We start from the raw sequence: 24,878 nt of genomic DNA, 5'->3' as shown, positions 1-24,878 counted from the left end.
TTAAAAATAAGAATTTTATGGAACAATCAACAATTTAAAAAAAATACTTTTTTTTAGAGAAGGGATACGATTACTTTTTTATATTTACCTTTGTTGAATTTTTCATGTATAAAAGTTTACAATGGTTAACATTAGTGATGTCACGAACATAAAATTTTAGGTTCGCGAACGACGAACACGAACTTCCGCAAATGTTCGCGAACGGGCGAACCGCCATAGACTTCAATGGGCAGGCGATTTTTAAAACCAACAGGGACTCTTTCTGGCCACAATAGTGATGGAAAAGTTGTTTCAAGGGGACTAACACCTGGACTGTGGCATGCTGGAGGGGGATCCATGGCAAAACTCACATGGAAAATTACATAGTTGATGCAGAGTCTGGTGCTGCTGGATGGGAAACTCGGGTAGATAGTCTTATTAGCGGCCGGTCCCTTTACACAAGACACAGGGCGGCATTTCGCTGCCCCTGCGAAAGTTCGCCCCAGGCACCCCCCTAGTGAGTGGTACCCGGGGCGGACCACCCCCGCCGCCCCGCCCTTAGTACGCCACTGCCTCTATATACAGAGTAACATGGCTCCCTCTATATACAGAGTAACATGGCTTCCCTCTATATACCGTGTAAACATGGCTCCCTCTATATACAGAATAACATGGCAACCTCTATATACAGTGTAACATGTATGTGTATGCAGTGTGTGTATAGTGTATGAAGTGTATGCAGTGTGTGTATAGTGTGTGCAGTGTGTGTATAGAGTGTGCAGTGTGTGCATAGTGTATGCAGTGTGTATAGTGTGTGTGTATAGTGTGTGCATAGTGTATGCAGTGTGTATAGTGTGTGTATAGTGTGTAGTGCATGGAGTGTGTGCAGTGTGTGTGTATAGTGTGTATAGTGTGTGCAGTGTGTATGCAGTGTGTGTAGTGTGTGTATATTGTGTGCAGTGTGTATGCAGTGTGTGTAGTGTGTGTGTATAGTGTGTGCATAGTGTATGCAGTGTGTGCATAGTGTGTACAGTGTGTGTATAGTGTGTACAGTGTGTGTGTATATTGTGTGTATAGTGTGTGTGTATAAATAATACAAATTAATCTAAAATGGATGCTGTCCAGGAGGTGGGAGGGTCTGCTAGGGAGCGTGTGCTGCTGATTGGCTGGAATGTGTCTGCTAAATGTGAGGTACAGGGTCAAAGTTTACTCAATGATGACGAATAGGGGGTGGATCGAACCGCGCATGTGTTCGCCTGCCGTGGCGAACGCGAACACGCTATGTTCGCCAGGAACTATTCGCCAACGAACCGTTCGGTACATCACTAGTTAACATATCTGTACAACATTTTGTATAAATACATACACATAAATAAACAAAAAATGTACATACTCAAGGTGAGTGTGCTCAGACAGATTTGGAAAACCCATTTTTAATAAATCTTTAATAAGTTTAGTTGCTTTTATTGGTTTGCCTATTTTGTTTGAAATTATTTTAAGACTACGTCTACCATCTCTCACTCACTCATTCACTCACACATTGATTACAATATTTCTTTTGAGGACTTTTCCTTCTTTTATTTTCTCACTTCTCACCTCTTTTCTTATAACTGAAAACTGGGTGTCGGACAATGGGAATTTTCTATTTAATTACAGACAAAGTTCTATCGCTTTATTGGTGTATACTGCATACTGTATATTGTTATTGTGCTGAGATAAGTTCATCCATTTAGACCAAATTTCCTTATATAGAATAATTTAATTAGCGTTTTTGTAGAAACCTTCTTCCATTAGAAGTTGATATTTAATCTGGGAGACTATTTCTGAACGTGTTGGTTCTTTAGCTATTTTCTAATTCCTGGCAATTGTAAGTTTTGTTGCAATTAATATATGAATTATTAAATATTTAATTTCTATGTTACAACTTGGAAAATTAAGAAGAAATAAAAAAAGTTTGAGGAGTTATTGATTGTGTCAAAACTCCAAGACCTATACATACATTAGAGATCTTACTTTTTATTACATTTAAGCTCACGCACCCCCACCACATGTGGCACAGTGTGCCTATATCATTTGAACATCTCCAGCAAATATTAGAATAATTATGTTTATATTTTTTTTAGTTTGTACGGAGTAGAACAACATCTATATGTAATCTTAATAAAGGTTTCATGTAAACTGTTGGTAGGTTTTTTTTTAAACTATTTTAAATACAAGAATGATTTCCTCAAATATGTCCTCTGTTGTTTTACTATTTGAGTGGCTTTTATAATAAGTTTAAATGTAGAATGTTTAATTATAAAATGTTCAAAATCTGAGTGCTCCGTTATACCATGTGCTATAATCATGTGTTTTCTTCTAGTGTAATGAAATGATTCTTTATTAGGTAGTCCAAATTGAATTTGGAGTTCCTGAAATTATTTAAATTTCCCTGAAGGTGCAATTTGTGACAATATTACAATATTGCCATACTTCTATTTGGACAAATTAATGTCCTGAATCAGGTCTTGAAGCATCTCAATTGGTGTTGAGGGGAAGAAAGCATCTGTAATTCCCAATTTGTTCTTATAAGTTTTCAACACCTTTATTATTTCACTTACTATAGTGTTATACGTTTTGAAAATTTTATGAAAATTAGAACCAGTCCAAGCCAATTTATATAATCACATTTTTGGGTTTGATTTCTCTACCATTACTTTCCAACTTGGGTCAACACATATTAGGCTATTCCATTTCAATAAATGGGTGAACATGGTGCTATCATGGAAATCACATTATTTTTAAGAAGAGTCCGAATCTTAAGCACATTTTAGCTCCCAGTATGTTTTGAAAAGAAATAGGAAAACATGGAAGAGTCAAGTAATTTTTCAGGTTTTTACACTAGCGGGTCATGCAAGGGGTGTAGGTGTCTCCCAAGGAAGACACTCTCTTTTGCAAGTTACCACATGGGAAAATGCTTTTAAATAAATGACTACATCACATGCACTTCCACCCACGTGGTTTGTTTAGTCAGCTGTGGTTGCGGTGCACAGTGTATAGTTAAGACTTGTAGACAATTGGAAGTAAGGTTTTTGCAGCATTGCAATAGTATAAATAAAAAGGTCACTATACATTCTGTACCCTTATATTGCAATTATTGTCCACACTTTGATTGTAATACATTTTTATGCACTGGGATCGAAAGGGTCACTTTGAATGAAAAACTGGAGATGTGATGATTGAACTTCGGAAAAAGGAGACATTTTGGATTCATAAATTGAAGATCATCCAGCCCTACAGCCTAAACATAGATTTTCCTTTTTATTTTTTAGTGAAAACATATATATGTTTTTTATTATTTCTTCCCTCCGATACACACACATTCCCTTCAGAGCCTTATTTTATACACACATCTATTTTTTTCATACTTTTAAATTTTGTATTTATATATTTTTGCTTTTTTAAAATTTATTTTTATATTTTGACATTTTTACTTTTTTAATTGTCACACTTTTTTATCCCAAAAAGGACCTTGCTTTTATATTGTCCCTTCTTCTCTTTTATATTAATGACATTGTTTTTAGATTGATACAGATTCTTTCAATCACAAATTGTCTCTTTTAATTGTAAATGTACATTAAGCTTACTTCTATTTATTCTATTTCATTTTTTATACCCATTTCCAAATTTCTAATACACATATTTACATTTTCGTATACTTTTTTTATATATGTCTTTTGTATAAATCGAGGAACTAAAGATTTCAGGACTTTTGAACTTCCTTTCCAAATAAAGCTGAAACGCAAATGGAATGCAAACCCTTCCAGGCAAATATGATGGACGAAGACGGAATTACTAACACGTGTGTCTACAAAGGGGCACCACTACCGGATTTGCCAACAGCGGTTTCGGAGAGGTGCCTCAAAGGAATTTTAAACCAAAAGCGGAATAAGTATAAATATCACTGCAAATGGTTCAAATTACCCCTGAAGATGTCTGAAGATGTCCGTGCAGTAGTATCTGTCTTTGCAGACGTACTGGCAGTCTCCCGCTACTCACTTCCTTGTACACAATTTACACTTTGCAATTCACATTTCTGTGAGGCTTACAAAGTAATGCCAAATTGGTTCCAGTGCAATATATTAGCCTCAATCCTTGGCCTTGTAGATTATGAAGATGCGGGTGGATTAGTATCTTTTCAAACTGTCGCAACACCAATCTATACACTAGCACTTGGTTGACAGCTAAAGACAAAGAAAGTGGCAGTGTGAATAATAATCTCACTGAGTGAGCTACTTGATAGGAATGGCAATGATAGGAGATGAAGCTTTAACTGTTTCATTAAATGAGGCGATTTAAATGCAGATTGACATGGACTTGGACAAAATGGTGAGTGCACTGTCACTGCAGAAAATAGTGAACTGCGGCCTCTCTCCTCCAGACTCTCCTCTTATAATTTCTCTGTATTATAGTTGACTATTATATAAACTATTGTCTGGAGTGGTAGGGAAAAGAGTTATATCATCATCAACAGATTCCTCACCACCACCAAGATTATAAATTGGGGACATTACCTGGGTCCTCTTCAGTTAAGAGTGGCACTGATGGCACTGACAAAGTCTTTGTTGAGCTCTCCCTTCAGACTTGGGTAAGTTGTCCCAAAATCAGATGAATTGCAGTTCAGCCAAAAAAGCTCTAACAGAGTATGGGTCTGACACAGGGCCCCTGTCCATTTCTAGACCTGTTTTGCAGCAGAGTGGAAACATATTATACTAAGGTGTCCTCAAATTCCCCATATATCTACAATAATATTGTAATATTTGTCCCCTTTATAATCTGGAGTTTACCAATCCCGTCCTAATGTAAACCCTACTGCTGGTACTATTCTTGAAAATGTTATTAGTAAGGAGCACATTACCTTAGAGAAGACTATCAAAATGAAAAGGGAACTTGTGGATCATCTTCATCCTTAAAATCTTCTCTCTAGCATCTTTCTTTATCCAAAGACCTTTGTAATGTGTACTAAAATAATATTATACCCAGTAGCAAAAAATACATTTAAAAAATCCTTCTCAAAAATAGAACTGGTGCAAAAAAGAAAACATCCATGCCTTCTAGCATGTAAGCTGGATGATCTAACACTGAGTGCTCTTTAAGTGGCAAAGGATTTACATACATTCCTGCTGGGTTGGCAGTCATTTAGTCTACTACGATGGTTGAGTTGTAAAATTAACCAATCACAGTGCGCTAACAGGAGATTTTCACTTGTGGCAGTATATCTGTCAGTTAGTATAGTATCCTCATTGTGCTGGATCTATATATACAGTGAGGGAAAAAAGTATTTGATCCCCTGATGATTTTGAACGTTTGCCCACTGACAAAGAAATGATCAGTCTATAATTTTAATGGTGAGAGACAGAATAACGAAACAAAATTCCAGAAAACTGCAGGTCAAAGTTATAAATTGATTGCCTTGGCTGTGTGTTTTGGGTCATTGTCATGCTGGAATACCCATCCACGACCTATTTTCAATGCCCTGGCTGAAGGAAGGAGGTTCTCACCCAAGGTTTAATGGCACATGGCCCGGTCCATCGTCTCTTTGATGCGGTGCAGTTGTCCTGTCCCCTTAGCAGAAAAACACCCCCAAAGCATAATGTTTCCACCTCCATGTTTGAAGGTAAGGATGGTGTTCTTGGGGTCAAGGGTAGCATTCCTACTCCTCCAAATACGGCAAGTTGAGTTTATGCCAAAGAGCTTGATTTTGGTCTCATCTGACCACAACACTTTTGCCCAGTTCTCCCCTGAATCATTCGATGTTCATTGGCAAACTTCAGATGTGCCTGTACATGTGTTTTCTTGAGCAGGGGGACCTTGCGGGCACTGCCGGATGTCAGTCCTTCACGACGTAGTGTGTTACCAATTGTTTTCTTGGTGACTTTGGTCCCAGCTGCCTTGAGGTCATTAACAAGATCCTCTCATGCAGTTCTGGGCTGATTCCTCACTATTCTCCTCATGATCATTGATACTCCACGGGGTGAGATCTTGCATGGAGCACCAGACAGAGGGAGACTGACAGTTATTTTGTGTTTCTTCCATTTGCAAATAATCGCACCAAGCTGCTTGGTGACGGTCTTGTAGCCCATTCCAGGCTTGTGTAGGTCTACAATCTTGTCTCTGACATCCTTGGACAGCTCTTTGATCTTGGTAATGGTGGAGAGTTTGGAATTTGACTGATTGATTCCTTCTGTGGACAAGTGTCTTTTATATAGGTAACAAGCTGAGATTAAGAGCACTTTAAGAGGGACATGGGAGCCAGAAATCTTGCTGATAGACAGGGGATCAAATACTTATTTTACTAATTGACAGGCAATCAATTTGTAACTTTTTTGACATGCATTTTTTCTGGATTTTTTTTGTTATTCTGTTTCTCACTGTTAAAATACACCTACCATTAAAATAGACTGATCATTTTTTTTCAGTGGGCAAACATTCAAAATCAGCAGGGGATCAAGTACTTTTTTCCCTCACTGTAGATACTCCTTTTTTTGTCCGTCCATCCATCCATCAATTTATTTTCAATATTGCATTTATGAACAACGTAAAGGGATACTATAAAAGAATCATTAACTGTATTGTTAATTCCATTGGTTATTCTGCAAATAGTCTTTGGATGTTGTCTCTTGTTTATGTAAGCCAATTTAAAGTTGTTTGCCAAAAAAATAATTCCTGTGAACATTATTAAGCACTAGCAGAGAACGTTTCATTCACCCCAGAGTAGAAATTGTACTTTCAAGAAAAGAAAGAAAGGATTATTTTTTTTAATATTAATATTCTGTATGTATTAAAAAGGAGATTATGAATGTAATTATGTAAAACCTGAAAGAAAAATGCCACCAACCCATATGTACAGAGGGTAGCATTATAAAATACCTAAGCAATCAGTAGCCAATTCATTAAATGAATGCTTAATGTTGATTAGGTAATGTCAATATGCATAGAAAAATAATGAGCAGTAGGTCATTTGTGTAATGACATTATCAAGCAAGTTTTGTATAGTGAAACTTGCCTGGGAATACTGTGGTTGGCTTTCCTAGCCAATCAATCCTGAATGTGGGCAACACATTACCTAGAGAACACTTCGAGTAGGAGTCTCTGAGGAGATTGAAAGATCTACAGAGGGGGACGATTTTGACCATTATACAATAGTTGCTTATTTAGTGCTATATTATTTTGTAAGTGTGTTCAGTGTGTGCCACTATTTTATGCAATATTATCCCGTGATTGTTATTATGTTTTGTTTTGCCTTTCTTGTAACTAAACTTTTTTTATACTGGAAAATTATGTTTGGACCTCTATACCTTCGGACATCAACTGAACATATTTTATGAGTCAGAATATTTTTCACCGGGCTTAATCTAACCTACTGTATACACCTTTATTTACCCACTGTGTAGTTTTATAATCCCAGAGAGTCTAGAAGGGACATTTAAAATCATTAATTAAATAGCCCTCAAGCCAGTGATTTTTTTTTTTTTAGTTATTTAATTTATTTATTTTTGCTGTTATATCAGCTTATGATTTATTTATTTATTTGGTTATTTGGTTTTACAGTTGAAGTAACAAAATATTCAAGACTTTGACAGGTAAAATATGTTTTTAGCAGTTTGAGACACTCTTTCTTTGTGAGTTTATCTATACGGGACTGTGTTGGGAGGGCACATATTTTTATTGATATTGCACTATATATCTGTTTATTTTTTGGTTAGCAGAATCTTCTGATGAGTGTTGTGAGTAACCCTCACAGTGTTAGGGAACTTAGCACAGACTTCTAGGGTTATACACAACATGATCTTGTCTTTTAAACACAATTTATGGGTATTTTTTTCTAGCAACACCAAAACAAAATAACAGAAAGTAAATCCTAGCTCTCACCAGAACACTAACTATAACACAGTCACTCCCTGACTATCTTTGGGTGGCTAAATCCATTTACCCGCCTCAACAAAACACAGCATGTAAACACAACACTTTTACATCAAAATCTTTAATGCAGGTCTGTATCCTCTCTGAAGCCAGCAATGCGCCTTTCTAGCTCTGACATTTTTTTTTTTTAAATTCTTTATTTTAATCGTGCAGGTGATTACAAAGCATAAACATACGCCACAACAGCGTGCTTGAGTTGTTAAACATAGGATTAACGGTGGCATGTGAGGTGTGCACATTTTTTTTTTTGTGACATGAGAATCACTGGCTTTTTAACAATAGTAGGTAGAATTAAAAACGCTAGGCCAGGCAAGCTTATGAATGGAGTAGGCTCAGTTAAGCTTATGTTAAGTGCTATGTCGTATCTATGGTATTGCGTTTCTGAGGAGGTCAGACGTTCACGCTTATGCCATGTTTACGACTGTGAATAATAAGAGAGTGTCATACTATTGAACCTCGTTTACATATATAACAGGCTAAGCTAGGAATGCATAGAACAATGCTGGTTGCGCTTAAGAATAGGGTCGCTTAGTGTATTAGTGGTGCTCATGGTTTTACATATGTATTTCGCGCTTAATGTGCCATATTCGCCTCTAGGGCATAGCGGTGAGAGTAATCGGTTGATAGGCTAGTATGGGTAGCCTTGTGCAATGTATGTCAAACTAGTGTATTGAAGTATAGGTCTAACTTGCGCATTAAGCATAAATTAATGAGAAAACAAAACATAACAAAACATGGTATAAGTAGTGAGGGGCATGCTTTGCCAAGAGGTTGATTGTGGAGAGATAGTCTAAGTAAATCCTCACCCCCTTTGAATAGCCAGTCCAGAGTACCCATGAATGTCCAGTGAAATAAGGGTCAGTAAGGTATAGATGTACGGTGTACTGATAATCCATGTTCGTAGGAAAGAGCCTTACAGTGTCTGGTGGAGGTGTCTTGCAACGTCTTCTGCTGTCAGACGACGCCTTTTCTGCTGGGCTTTGTGTGAGCCTCCTGGGCCAGCGTTCTCCCACTCTCGTGCCGCGGAGGGGTTCTCCGCTTGTACCTCCCGCCGTTATCAAGTCTCGCTGCCCCCTGGTCATCGTTACAGCCGACACCGTAAGTTTGCAGGTGCTTTGTTGCGCCTTGCTGGGTGAGGGTCGTTGGGGCCGCTGAGGTGCTGGTGAGTTGGCGTGTTTCCCCCTGAGGCGTGGGGACGCGCCCATTGGGGCCCCGAGTACCTGGCGCTGTTGTTCCCCTGCATCGTCTTCCTCTGAGAGCCATCCTGGAGGCACGAGGGGCATTCCCGCTTAGGAGTCGCCGGGTTGCTGGGCGGATCCATGCTTCCACTTTTCTCATCGCCCTCCTGAATGTCCGTACCTCGGTATGGTGCTTGGCCCAGAGGCCGGTGCGCACTTGATCATGGAACGTCCATGTGTGCTCAGGAGGCTTAATCCGCACGCGTGTTAAGGTTGGCTGTGAGTGAGCCGCCATCTTGTTTGGGCCCAGGCTGGCCCGTCTTGCTTTGGGTGCCCTAGCATGGTCACACTATCTTCCTTTCCCAACCACACCTCTGACACTGTCACAAAGTGTACACTGATCAGACACAACATTAAAACCACTGACAGAAGAAGTAAATAACATTGATTATATTGTTACAATGGCACCTATCAAGGGGTGGGTTATATTAGGCAGCAAGTAAACGGTCAGTTATTTAATTTCATGTTTTGGAAGCAGGAATAAAGAGCAAGCGAATAGACCTGAGTGACTTTGACACAAAGATTGTGAGCCCCTTTTGGGCAGGGCCCGCTTCACCTATTGTTTGCTTTGTATGTCAGTACTTGTTATTTTATAGCCCCATCTTATAATTGTAAAGCGCTGTGGAATATGTTGGCACTATTTAATAACAATAATAATGAGGTCTATGCTTTTGGTAGCACAGAAGCAGTGACCATGGTATATAAGTTCATATCCTGTTACTCTTGGTGGAATTCTGAATAGCTCACAAAGAGACACTGAGAGAAGTACATAAGGCTTTTTGGGGACAGACGTGACTACGCACCCTGCATCACTTTTTATGTCATTCTAACGAATAAGGAAAAACTCCCCTTTCGATCTTAATTTTCTGCAAGAAATACAATCTGTTTAACCCCTTAAGGACCAAACTTCTGGAATAAAAGGGAATCACGACATGTCACACATGTCATGTGTCCTTAAGGGGTTAAATAAGTAACATCATTAATCATTTGGATTTTTAACTTACTGTTCCTGTCGCTTGTATGGTTTGAACACTATTTTCATGTTGCATCTTTAATGCACAAGTCAATATGTCTAGAGCCCTGTGTTCCTGACTCCCGAGACCACCTTAATATGCATTGTGTGTGATCCATCGCAAACAAAATGCCCTATATGTTCAATTCTTCAGTACCAATGCGACTGCAAAAGCTCCCAGAATCTAAGCTAATTATTCCTCTTTGTGCTAATCTACTGGGTGCTTCTAGACAAGGAATGTAATTGATCGTATATGAAAAAACATCATTAATACAGAATTGCTCCAGACGTGGTTTATCAAGCTGTTCTTTTTTCATTAGTGATTTCACCCCTAGTGCTTAAATTACTGAGGCACTTCACACATCAGAGAAAAGACAATTATATGGAGAAAGAGAGGTCTGTAAAACACAAAGATAGAGAGGAGGGTTTTAAAATGCTCCAGCCCCCCAACATTTCTTTGTGTCTTCTCAAAGATGTTTTTTTTTGTTTATTATTGGCTATCTAATAAGACAGGACAGTACATCTACAAGAGATTGTCTTTGATTTGTAACCCGCGGCATTAACACAATATGAAAACTAACTGCCAGGGTAAGAAATTAGCAAAGAAAAGCTAAAAAAAAAAATACTCATTTAAAATTCAGCTGTTGCAATTTATGCTTGTCTGGGATTGAAAATTGCTTTTGGAATATTTTTATTTTATTTTATTTCATTTTTTTGCTTGGTCTCTTTGGTAATTTTTCATACTTAATGAGTTTGTCAACACTCTTGAAAGTTGGTAATAAATATTTTGAGATTAGGAGTAAAAGATAGAGGGGGAAATAGAAAGTTAGTCAGAGAGAAGAACAAGATTACATAAAATGAAGTAAAATAAATAATTTAGGTCCATTAAAAGTAGGTGCTGGAGAGCTGAATTGGAATTACACATAATGGGCATATTGGGATGTGCTACAGAAATACATTTATTTATTTATTTATTTATTTATTTGTTTGTTTATCTGTTTGCTATGATTTCCAACCTTTAGACGTGCTGTAAGGAGGATATTTTGTAAAATTGGACAGATTGTATATTTCATATGCATTTTCACATCTGCATTGCAAATATTTGCTTTGCTAATTACAATTTCCCAACTTATAATTGGTAAATTTACGCCCAATCTACTGTTAGACTTATACATGGATGGTGAAAACACTTTCGGCTGAACCATTTATCCTGAGAATTAGAAACATTTTCAGGGTGCCCATGGATGGGGTGCCCATCCATGTATAAGTCTAACAGTAGATTGGGTGTAAATTTACCAATTAAAATTTGGGAAATTGTAATTAGCAAAGCAAATATTTGCAATGCAGATGTGAAAATGCATATGAAATATACAATCTGTCCAATTTTACAAAATATCCTCCTTACAGCACGTCTAAAGGTTGGAAATCATAGCAAACAGATAAACAAACAAATAAATAAATAAATAAATAAATGTATTTCTGTAGCACATCCCAATATGGTTTGGTTTGGCCTGGCATAATTTCGGGAATGAAAAACTGATTCGTTTCCAAATCACTCAAACCAAAACAGAGTGAAAATGGACAAATCAGTGAACTGCAAAACTATATACAAATATAATATTATGCATATATTTTGAAATACACTTACTATCTTTAGGTTTACAGATCAAGTTAGAAATGTAATACATTTATATATAATATATTTATTACATAAATATTTTTGTACAGTTTCTGCGTTTTTCCCCCAAGTCATCAATCATATTTTTTTTCCCATCAATCATCTCTCTTTTGGGAGCAATGGGTGGAATTAAGAATCATGAATAAAAACAAATATGCTTGGCCATTGCACGTCTAGTTTGGTTCTTAATTCAGTTACATTTCGATTTCGAGTTTGGGAATTTGACCAACCACCAGATCACATGATGAATTACAGTTTGGATACAAATGAATCTCCAAATCTAATCAATTCCAAACAATATTAGAAAATTATCCTATAAGTCTCTGTAACCCAAATATTTGCAGTTTTTAAATAATGCTTTGTTCTTTGACCTACGTGAATTTGCATGTTTATTAAATATTTCAAGATGACAATTTTAACATGTGCTTATTTATTTTATTGGTTTATTAAATACACACAGAGTATGGCTGCTCCAGATGGTTATCTTTTAGACAACTTGAGGGTCACATAGCTACCATCTAAAAACAGTAGTGTTTTACATAGATAACTCTAAGTTGACACAATGTTTACCAATTTACCTGCACATATTATTACTGGACAGAGAAAATTAATCAAAACTTTTTGAATGACCCTGAGTGAGTGACCCTCCGCTTTATTACCGCTGTCGGTAATACATATATTATTTAAGGTACATTGTGTTTCTGGCATATATTTTGCTGAGGAAGCTCATATGGAGCTATTTATTCAGCAAGGAATAGCGGGAAATTGCAAGTATTACAACCTGTTCATCTAATTATTTTTTTAAACTTTTCTTATTCTCTTTATTAGGCTGCCTATTTGTCCCTGATAAAACTACTTTTGCACTCACCTTCATATTGTGTCTTGTCTAATTCCTGTTTCCTGCTTGGTAGATCCAGAGCATCATTCCTGCTTTGAGGGTGGCACCCTCTTCTTTTGCACTGCCCTAATTTGGAAAGCAAGGGCACAGTTCTCACCAGTGGCGGATCCAGAAGCAAATCTTGGGAGGGGCACTGGTGGTGGGATGTAGCGAGGGGACAGATGACTGTAGTGTAAGGGATTAGGTGCAGTAGTGGGGGGGGGGGGGGGGGTTGGGGCTGTAATTAGCAGGTTAGGGGGCGTAGTGGAGCATAGAGGGATGTGTTGGGTGGTAGGGAATTATAGTGGAGGGATGGGGCTCTAATTAGATTAAATGACATTCACAGACACATACACTGGCATACACACACAAACACAGATACAAACATGAACCTACACAGGCACAATGGCACACACAGATACACATGCACACACACATTTACAATACACACACTGACACACATACACTCACACACACACACACACACACACACGCACACAGGCACACAGATACACACATCTACACATAAACACACTGCCACATGCATAAAGACACACACACATACTCTGGCGCACACACACACAGATACACACATACACATATACACATACAGTTTACACACTGGTACAGTTTACACACAGATACAAACACACACACACACTAAGAGATACACACTGACACTCACAACTACAAACACAGATACACATACCTACACATACACACACTGGTACACACAGATACACATACTTACACAGATACACACATAAACATACTGGCACACAAATACAGCCACACATACATACACATTGGCATACACACACTGACACACACACACAGATACACATACCCAAACATACACACTGACACAAAAATTGCAGTTGATATATTATTAGCCACCCCCCAGTCTGCCCGCAGAGTTTTCTCTCCTCCCTCCTCTTCTCTGAGTGTCTTCAGTCGTCCAAGCCCGTGAGGTCAGTAAACTATGATGAAGTAACAGTCACTTCCTCTCAGCACTCTCTACTCGGGAGGGGAGAGGGGATCCCCCCGGATCTGCCACTGGTTCTCACGAAGATGCTGGCTTCATTGCTATCACATCAGCTCATGAACGCACAAGTCCTCTTTCTTTTCCACGTTAAGGTAGAGGGTTGTTACTAGGGGAAGTTTGTAACATATTCATGTTTTAACTATTAAAGGCGAGCAAAAGAACTGTCTATAGGAGTGTTTACTTGCTAACAAACATCAGCATAGAGTTTATGCTGAAAGCATGATTGCAACAATATATATTTTGTGTGTACAGGCGCTTAAACAATAACAAGCAGTGCCGAGGGACATCGTCGTTGCCTCTGGCAAGTCACTGAAGGGGTTTTGACCCCTTCAGCAACCAGGGATGGTAGGAGGGAGGGAGAGGGGACCTGCAGTGCCAGGAAAGCAGATTGTTTTCCTGGCACTGGAGAGTCCCTTTAATACAGATTAAGAACTAAATCCCAATATTTGTTTGCTGAGTTCGGTGATTTTACGTAGCCTTATAATGCATTTGTATGTGTGTCTGTTCCTTAATCTGTATTAATTATGGTCACTACGGCAGCACAATTCCTATGAAATGCATGTTTTCTGTGTGTCCCCAATTCCTTTTTGTCTTTACTATGTAAGTTTGGAATCCAGATCAGATCTCCTTTGAGGTTAAGCATCCCGCTCAACACTCCAGCTTCAGAGGCCCCTGTAAGTGTCCGCTTATAACATTAAATCTGTGTTCCATACTGACTGCTTCAGGCGGAACGTTTCTGCCTTCCTCTTGTTTCCCCAGGGAATGTTTGATCATCAGACCCCTCATTCCTTTAGCTCTGGGGGCAAAAGGCTCTATGTGACTCAGCATTCAGATGCAAAGCAGTACCTCGTGGGAAGGCGATTGTTATTGAGGTTTTTCTAAAGTTTAAAGTTGCACCCCTTGGCAAGCGGAGCGAGGTACGTTGTAAAAGTGCATGTTTATAAAAGTGTATATGTTCTTGGACATTAATTGTGTCCATGCTGTTAACTTTAAAGATATGTTATATATAAGCCAACGTTCGTATAAAGGTACTATAGTCCAAATCTCTGTACATAGTTTGTATTCCTCAGATGTTTAATGTAATATCAATGTATGCAGATATCTGAACTCCACATTTGTAATCCTGTTTGTAATCTTATTTGCAACCCTTTTCGGTGAAACTCTGTAAACAAATGTATTTGTATGCCCTATTACAGTTTTGACGGTGCTTATGGTGCTTACGGATTCACGGTGCTCAAGGTGTTTAAAGATGTTGGTGGTGTTCAGAGCACTCCTACACATATCTGATACAAAGAATAAATTACTGCGCCCGTCAGAAGCTCTCCTTTCTTTACTCAATGCCAAAGGGGCCTCTACAGCTTTTTACAGAGTTTTGGATTGTAATGTCACCATAATTTTCATAGAATAGATATATGATATATGCATTGTGAGTATATACATCAAAGCACTATCACTTTAATTGTTTACTTTTGACACTGCATTTTTACATCATTCAATTTATAACATTTATTGCATTATATATCCACAATGCTCTTACAACAGATTATTTAATACATCTTTGCTTTTTTAGCACTAGCACTATTAAACTTGTCTCCTACGTTTGAATTAACGTAGGACCCACTGATATTGGGGTACTGAGAAGTAGTGGTGGGCGTAACAACCATATTGGCCAAGATGGCGCCGCGTCATTTCCAGTATGACGTGCGCGCGAAACCAGGACACGGTAAGTAATTCTCATCATATGAAGTTAATTGTTTTTAATTATATTTCATATATATTTGGACACTACCAGGACTCTATCCACACTTCTGAAGAAGCCTTTATAGGTGAAACGCGTAAAGTGGACTTTTTATGGACTTTCTCACAGAGTGTTTTATATATATTTGTTTTTATTGATTTTTTATGTATAATAAATAGTTGTAATACTTTTTTATCACTCTGAGCCATCTGCTGGCTTGCAATCATATTTGTATTATATGAAAACTTTGGCAATACAGTATTATTACCTTGAGATAGAGGCTTTGACACAATTTCAGGTTTACTTTTGCAAGTATACAGGCTATTCCTTCACCCCCTTATGTTCCATTTTTATACATAAACATTTTACTCATAACCTCAAGATTTCAAGATTTCTAGCATTTACACTATTGTGTGCTTCCATGTGCATAACTTGACCCTGACCAGGAATGTACTTGAAATGATATCTTAATGGATGTCTGTGAATGAAGGTCTCTCATTTAAGGATGAATGTTATTATAGTTATATAATACCGTTAAATTGTTACAAAAAATGTCTTAGTGACTGGTATCATTATATAAATGTCTTAGTCACTGGTATACATCCTGTGTGAATCATTGTTTTCCATTAGGTTATTGAAACCATGGATCAAAAACGGACTCATCCCTTCTCCTAAGTCTTTTTTTTTTAAAATAAAAACATTACTTTATTAGTTGGGTCCCGTACACAAGGTATCCCAAGGTTATACCAAACAACATTAGCAATAATGTCAAAACAATGCTCAATACAAAAAAGCATACAAGGTATACAATAATTACATGTATTCATGGAAAACATCCAAAAAAGTACAACAATGCTATTAGCAGTATAGAGTCACAATGATGCCTAAAACAAGCTACCCAACATAAAAATACATACCAAAAGAGAAGGAAAAAAAATTGTCAGAAGTAGTGAGAAAGTCAAAATAGCTCCCAACATTTTGGCAGGATTTTCGGCATGATGTTTGTAACATGATGGCCATTAACATATTGTGACAAATACATATATGGTTATTCACTAACGTTAGACTTTACTGAATGTAAAGTGAATTTCAATTTTTTTTTCTCATTCATAGTTTTTATTGATTTTTGAAAAAACAAAAGGGGGAAGCGGGGTACAGAAACAAAAGAAGGGGAGGTGGGGCAATGGGTGACATCATAAAACCATTTAACATTTCAAATAGCTTGAAATAGCTTGATATCTTCAACATCTCCTATACATAGTATTTTAACAGTACATAAGTCCGGCATTAGAAGACGTAAGTTTACAGAGGTGGGGAGGGGGGTAGGAAGGGGTAACCAGGGGAGGGGTTAACAATATATCCTGGTAAACTATAACGTCATATGTGTAACAATGTACGTGTGTCATCATACATGGTGTCTCCTAGTCATCTTGTATGTGCAGTATGAGCTATATTTGGTATCTTATGAAACCTCCTTCATGAATGTGCAACTACGTGTGCATGATATGCGAAGTGGTGGGCACTACTAAGGGTCTTGTTCGCTCTTCTCTATGAGGCGTATGTAGCGGCCCACGGTCTCCATGCCTCTTGGAATTTGTGAGATTGTGTAATGGAAGTGGTGGACAGTCGTTCATAGATATGATGTTGGTGGATTTTGTCCATCAGTTGTTGTCTGGTGGGGCAGGTGGTTTGTTTCCATCCGCTCGCTATGAGGTTTCTAGCCGCTAGGATGATTAACACCACCACTTGTTTAAGGGGTCTGGCCATGGAGGTGGGGAGGAGCAGTAATAAACAGGCCAGGGGATCTAGAGTGACATTATTAATGTTTAGCAACTTGAAGACGTCCTTAACATGTCCCCAGAGAGGTGCTAAGACGGGGCATTCCCACCAGATGTGAAACATTGTGCCTTTTGCCTCCCTACATCTCCAGCACTCTACGGGGACCGTTGGGTAGATCTTGTGTAATTTACTCGGTGTTAGGTACTGCCTGTAGACCAGCTTCCTATGAGCTTCTATGTGAGAGTAGCAGTTGGTGATGCCTTTGAGCGCATTGAGCGATTGTAACCAGGCATTGCCAAATGGCGAGGATGTGTATTCTGTCTGCCATTGTTGTTCATAAGTAGGGGCTTTTGTGTCTGTGTTATTCATCAATATGTTATAGCATAGAGACAGTGTCTTGGGTTTTGCGGGTGCGGTCCAGCAGCGGTCATATAATTTGTCCAGCGGTTGTGGGCTAGAAAGTGTCATATCACATTTTGTGAGTATTTTATAGGTGGCAATGCATTTAAGTTGGAGATATTGAAAGATGGAGGAGTTATGTAGGTCGTATTTTTGCTGGAGGTCTGGGAAAGACATGAGCTGTTGGTTCTGGTACGTATCAGCTATGTGTTGGATGCCATATTTTACCCAGGAGTTCATCGACAATCCTGAGGCTAGGGAGTTCAGGGCCGTTATTGGGGCTCGTGGGTGAAACTTGTTAAGTTTGTTTTGTGTATGGCGTAATGATTCCCATTGCTTAATAGTTAGAATCGGAGTATTAAACAGGTGAGGTACTTTTGGTCTAATTTGTGCAGGTGTCCACAATATCGCCACCAGGGAGCCTCCAGGTTCCCTAGTGTGTTCCATGTCCACCCATTGGAAGGTCCCCCCGGGGGCGTGAAGTTTAATCGCCGCCTCCAGGAGGGACGCTTTATGATACTTAGATACATCGAGGAATCCCAATCCTTGTTCTGAGCGTTTCTGGAGGAGAGACATAGATAGCCGTGGCTTGCGTGATTCCCAGATGAATGGCCTGAAGATGCTTGAAAAACGTCGGTTTGACGTAAATCGGCAGCATCCTAAATTTGGATAGAAGTTTTGGGAGGAGCATCATCTTAACCCAGGAGAGCTTTACTGCTTTCCATTGTTGGGTATGCGTTTTGCATAGTGGTATAAGCGGTTGGAAGTTAAGTTTGAATGCGTCTGTGGGAGAGGGGCCAAGTTTTACTCCTAGATAGGTGATATCAGTAGTTCTCCAGTCAAAGGAGTGGGATTGTTTAAGCTGTGTTTTCAATGGATTTGGTAGGTTTATTGGGAGAGCTTGTGTCTTCCCTTGATTAAGCTTGTATATGGACAGTTGTCCATATTGGTGGAGTAAATGTATTAGCGCCGGGACAGATTGTTCGGGTTCTTTAACCGTAAGCAGGATGTCGTCTGCGAACATGGAGAGGCAGAATGTGCGGTTCCCTATATCCACACCTTTGATCTTGTCGTGTTGCCTTATTATAGCTGCTAAAGGTTCTAGGGATAGGATACACAGTAATGGTGACAGGGGGCACCCCTGTCTGGTACCATTAGTTATATGCAAAGGTGTAGAGAGAAAGCCCGAGTTGGATACTCTCGCTTGTGGGCCATTATAAAGGGCCATGATGCCCGAGACAAGGCCATCTGGGAAGTCGAATTTGTGTAGGACTTGTCGCATATATTCCCAGTTGACCCTGTCAAAGGCCTTCTCCGCATCCAGGGTCAGGATTAGTCCCCGGGCGTGTGTTTCTTGCATGTGTGCCAATATATTCAGGACTTTCCGAGTATTATCTGAGCCCTGTCTGCCTTTGATAAACGCAGATTGATTATTATGGATCAGTGCGGGTAGAAATCGGGATAGTCTATTGGCCAGAAGTTTGGCATACACTTTGACATCCGCATTGATAAGGGAAATCGGCCTAAAGTTTTGGCAGTGGGTCGGGGGTTTCTCTGGCTTGGGCAGAATCGATATGTGGGCTACGAGCATATCTGGGGGTATGTGTCCTGAGATGTAGCTGGAGTTATACAGGTTTGTTAGATGGGGTGTGAGTAGGTTTGTGTAAGTTTGGTAGTAAAGATTGGTAAAACCGTCCGGTCCTGGGGCTCTTTGTTTGGGTAGGTCCTGTATTGTCTTTTCCACCTCCTCCATTGTGAATGGCGAGGTAAGGGTTGCACTATCCGAGTCTTGCAATTTGGGGACGTCAACAGATTGTAGGAAGTTTACGATGGAGTGTGGGGAGGGTGGGACTGTCTCAGTGCTGTCTTAAAGATTGTAGAGTGAGCTGTAGTAGAGTGCGATCTCGTCTACTATTTCTTGTGGGTTGATCAGTTTTTTACCGTGGGGTGTTTGGATGTGTGCTATTTTCGTTTGTTGTGAACGGGTTTTGAGTTGTGCTGCTAATAATGCCCCTGCCTTGTTTCCCTTAGTGAAGAATGTGTGCTTACATCGCTGCAGGGGGTGTTTTTTTCTAGTTCAAAGTGTTGTAGGTCCTTTTGTAATGCGGATAACTGTTGTTGCGTGTCTTTGGAAGGTTGGAATTTGTTTTTGTGTGTTAAGTCTGTGATGTCTCTTGTGAGTGTCGTGTATTGCAGTTTGCGCTGTTTATGTTGATAGCTAGCTATTTTGATAAGTGTGCCCCTGATGACAGCTTTGTGTGCTTGTCACACTGTTTCTATGCTTGTGTCTTCCGGGGCATTCTCTGTTAAATAGGTTTCTATGTCCTTCTGTATTGCAGCTACTGTATCTTGATTGGTGAGCAGGGAGTCGTTTAGTCTCCATGTGCCTTTTCCTTTGGATGGGTATTGTTCATAAATATTTATTGAAATGGGTGTTATTACTGCCTGCTGGATTTTGTCCATGAATTTGGCCGATATTAGGAACCTGTCAATTCTTGTGTATGTGTTGTGCACTGTCGAGTGGAAGGTATGATCTATGTCAGTGGGATGGAGTATCCTCCAAGGATCAACAAAATCGTGTGTGAGAACGGTGTGTGCTATTTTAGAGGTTAAAGTAGTTTGTTAAAGCGGTTTTGGTGTGTTCTAAGCATTTGGAGGAGGTATCTGTGGAAGCGTCTAGCAGGAAATTGGTGTCTCCACCCATAATTACGTCTCCAAAGCGGTACAAGGAGATCAGCCCAAAAACTTTAACCATATATTCATGTTGATTTTCATTTGGCCCACAAGAGTTATTATTTATATAGCATTGAAAAATTAAATATCTACCGTGTTTGTCTCCTATTTTTTTAACTAGCGTGAAGGATACGTCCTTACTAATCAGAGTAGATACCCCTCGCTTTTTCATTTTGTAGCATGAGTGGAAGTCAATGGGGTAGAGAGTGGAGTTAAATTTTGGTCTATGCCCCCATTTAAAGTGGGTTTCCTGGTAGAAAACTACTAGAGCCTTATATTTCTTAGCCTCTGCTAGTGCTAGCCGTCTCTTATGAGGCGTGTTAAGATCCTTGGTGTTTAATGATAGAATTGTGAGAGTCATGGTATAGATCTAGGCAGGGTTACTGCTCGTGTGAAAATGCGTCTTGTTTCATTTTTCGCTCCCCTTTCAGTCTGGAAAATAGATATCATGGCAATGACTTTGGTTCGGACTATAAGGTTCTTCAAGAGAAACAAGAATGGGGTACTGTCATGCGTGCGCTTCATTCTAGCAGTGTATACTCTAGTGGGGAGTAAAGTGGTACAGGCTGGTGCATTGTACATTACGGGAGGTTTGCTTGGACATTGCCCAATATGTGGGCTTTTTGATATTTCGGTAGGTGACACCAGAAAAACATTAGTTAAACATAAAAACAACAGAACTATGTACATAGAGCCGTCTAGAACAGTACTAACGCGTACGGACGGCATTGTTGAGGTCAGTAGTGGCCTAATGGGGGATCGAAGGATTGTCCTGCGGGGGACTCGGGACTTGAGCTATGAGGCCCTGTGGTAGGGTCCATTTACATGTGCCTGTGTATGGGTGGTGGGCCCTGCAGTGTAAAGTATGTCTTTACCTTACTTTATAGCCTGCTGAGGCTCATTGCAGCCCAGTAGTACGGATGAAAGGAAATATAAAGAAATCTTAAACATCTAAAAGGAAATACATACGATATGATTTGGCTTAGCGTTAAGAGTGTGCAGTAACGTTACCAGTGCATGTTAGTGAGATGAGGATTAGGTGTGCCCAAGGAGTTCAGTCCAAAGTCACTTAGCTGTGGAAGTGGTATTCCAATCTCTGGAGATCTGCATCAGTGAGCGTTGTGACGGGTACTGTGCTGTGTTTCCTGGAAGTGCTCGTTGTGGGATGTTCCATTCCTTGAGCATTCTTTGTCCTTCTTCTACCGAGGTGATATGTTTTTCGACTCCATTCCGTCGAATCATTAACCGTGCTGGAAATCCCCATCTGTAAAGAATGTCCGCATCTCTTAGGGCTGTTGTAGTGGGCAACAGCGCTTTCCTTTTGAGGAGCGTGGCAGCTGAGAGATCGGTGTATAGCTTTATGTTCGCAAACTTGCCCGGAGGTTCGGGGAGAAGTCTTGAGGCTCTCATGATCTTGTCTTTGGATGTGAAATAGTGGAATTTTGCGATGGTGTCATGTGGGAGAGATGGTGGAAGATTTCTCGGCCGTGGAAGACGGTGAATCCTGTCCAGGAGGAGATCCGACTGGGATAGTTCTGGGGACAGTGCGTGGAAAATGTCTGCAGCATAAGATACTAGGTCTTGTGGGGTTACGTCTTCTGGGATACCACATTGCTCCTCCTGTCTCTGTCCTCATGATCTGCCACTTTGTCGGTTAGTAGGTCAAGTCTGGCAGTGATATCAGCATGGGCATCCGCTAAGGTATTATGAGCGCTTATAATCTCGTCAGTTTTGTCCTCTAAATGGGCAGTGCGCTCACCTATGGCCTGGATGTCAGCCTTGATGTCTCTCGCCAGTTTTGAGAATTCTAGCTGCATGGAGCTTTTGAGATCTGCTAGCATCCTCTGTATAGAGGAATCTGTGGCTGGTGCAGAGGCTGGTATTGAAATAGACGTGCTGTCACTCCTGTCTGAACAGGATGCTGGCAAGGACGGGCCGTCTGCGCCATCTTGGATTTTCGTTTAGGGTGAGGTACGGGCCGTTATTTGCGGGTCTGCTGCTTGGTGCCTCTGTTTTTTCATTGCGCGTTGTGCCATGGTTGTCAGGCACTGGGATAGGGTAATTTTCGCTGAGTTGTATGCTGGATTAGTCGCTGTATGGGAACCCTTGCGCAGGAGCTCGTGGCTTACGCGTCCATCTTGGATCGTTGCGTGGCCACGCCCCCCTCCTAAGTCTTTTTAAGTATTAACCATTATTCTTCAAGATAAAATGTTGACTCTAGACTTTGATATAGACCAACTTTCAAGAAATTTTAACTTTGATTGAACTAGGTTAGTATTTGTACTGCTTATAGTGGTGAGAACATATTGTATTGCAGACAACAATTTCAGAATATACCTTTTAAAATTTAATCTGACTTTTATTTATCTAACATAGTTAAATAGTCAGAAAAAAAGACTAGCATCCATCAAGTTCAGACTGCCTCAAATATTTTGCTGTTGATCCAAAAGAAGGTAAAACCCCAATATGAAGCGCTTTATAACACATCACTTCTCAACCCCAAAATGTTTGTTTTGTTCTCCTATTTTTCATGGACCTATTTTATTTATTATTTTTTATAATTGATAAATAATATGCATTTTTAATTCAAGTTTACCTAAACTACATTTTCCAGTTATTTGCATTTTAGGTATTTATTATTTTTCTTGCTTAACCTCATGTGTTTTTTAAAGGACCACTCTAGGCACCCAGACGACTTCAGCTTAATGAAGTGGTCTGGGTGCCAGGTACCTCTAGGATTAACCCTTTTTTTTATAAACATAGCAGTTTCAGAGAAACTGCTATGTTTATAATGAGGGTTAATCCAGCCTCCAAATCCTCTAGTGGCTGTCTCACTGACAGCCGCTAGAGGCGCTTGCGTGATTCTCACTGTGAAAATCACAGTGAGAGCACGCAAGCGTCCATAGGAAAGCATTGTAAATGCTTTCCTATGCGACCGGCTGAATGCGAGCGCGGCTCCTGCCGCGCATGCGCATTCAGCCGATGACGTCGCGATCAAGATGGAGAGGAGGAGGAAAGCTCCCCGCCCGGCGCTGGAAAAATAGGTAAGTTTAACCCCTTCCTCTCTCCAGAGCCCGGCGGGAGGGGGTCCCTGAGGGTGGGGGCACCCTCAGGGTACTCTAGTGCCAGGAAAACGAGTATGTTTTCCTGGCACTAGAGTGGTCCTTTAAATATATGAAACCAAGGGGCTGCACTCACATGAACATGCATAAATGGAGTGCTGCTGGGGACCAATTTATACAATACACAAGATCCAGTGCACTCACCTATCCACTAAACAGCAACTTCAATGTTGACAGATTGTATTTTTTTTTTTTAAACACCTAATCTAGGTAAAAATAAATAAAATAATAATAAAAAAACTAATACAACCTATCAACATTGAAGTTGCTATTTAGTGGATAGGTGAGTGCGCTGGATCTTGTGTATTTTATAAATTGGCCCCCAGCAGTACCCCATTTAGGCATGTTCAGGTGAGTGCAGCCCCCTGGTTTCATATATATATATATATATATATATATATATATATATATATATATATATATATATATATATATATATATATATATATATATATATTTTTTTTTTTTTTTTGGGAGTCTAGCCAACTCCTTGGCTTTGCACCCCTCCCTGTCACAGGTGTCTCACCCCAGGTCCCTATTTAGCCTTGTACTGCAGAGAGCCCCAGATGGAATTTTCCCCCAAAGTAAGTGGGTTAATCTCATAAGTGCAGACATTAGGCTGTTAGAGTAGGACCTGCCAAAGATGGGGTACATTGATATTATGGCAGGCTTATGCAATGCAATCAAAGATTACCACATGACTAAGATCCTAGTAGAATTGTTGGAAGAGAACGATAATATGGAGGGATTAAAATACCCTCTGACCAACCTTAAAAATAAAAGTCACTACTGCCCAAAACTAGGAGATTCAAAATATGTAGAAACCTTTGTAGAGTTGGTTTGTGAGGAGATAGAAAAAATCTCACCAAGTGAAACAAACTATAAACCAAACTCGAATTTAACAGCATTGGGATATAAAGCCTTGAAGGCATTAAAAGAGAATCAAACAATAACCATAAAACCTTCAGACAAAGGTGGGAATATTGTTATCATGGACACCCCAAAATATGTACAGATGAACAAACAAATTCTCATGGGAAACATAGAACATAGAGGGAAACATAGGGAAACATAGAATGTGACGGCAGATAAGAACCATTCGGCCCATCTAGTCTGCCCAGTTTTCTAAATACTTTCATTAGTCCCTGGCCTTATCTTATAGTTAGGATAGCCTTATGCCTATCCCACGCATGCTTAAACTCATTTACTGTGTTAACCTCTACCACTTCAGCTGGAAGGCTATTCCATGCATCCACTACCCTCTCAGTAAAGTAATACTTCCTGATATTATTTTTAAACCTTTGTCCCTCTAATTT

Source organism: Pelobates fuscus, chromosome 1 (genome assembly GCF_036172605.1).
Source record: "Pelobates fuscus isolate aPelFus1 chromosome 1, aPelFus1.pri, whole genome shotgun sequence".
NCBI lineage: Eukaryota > Metazoa > Chordata > Amphibia > Anura > Pelobatidae > Pelobates > Pelobates fuscus.
This window is presented reverse-complemented; position numbering follows the sequence as displayed.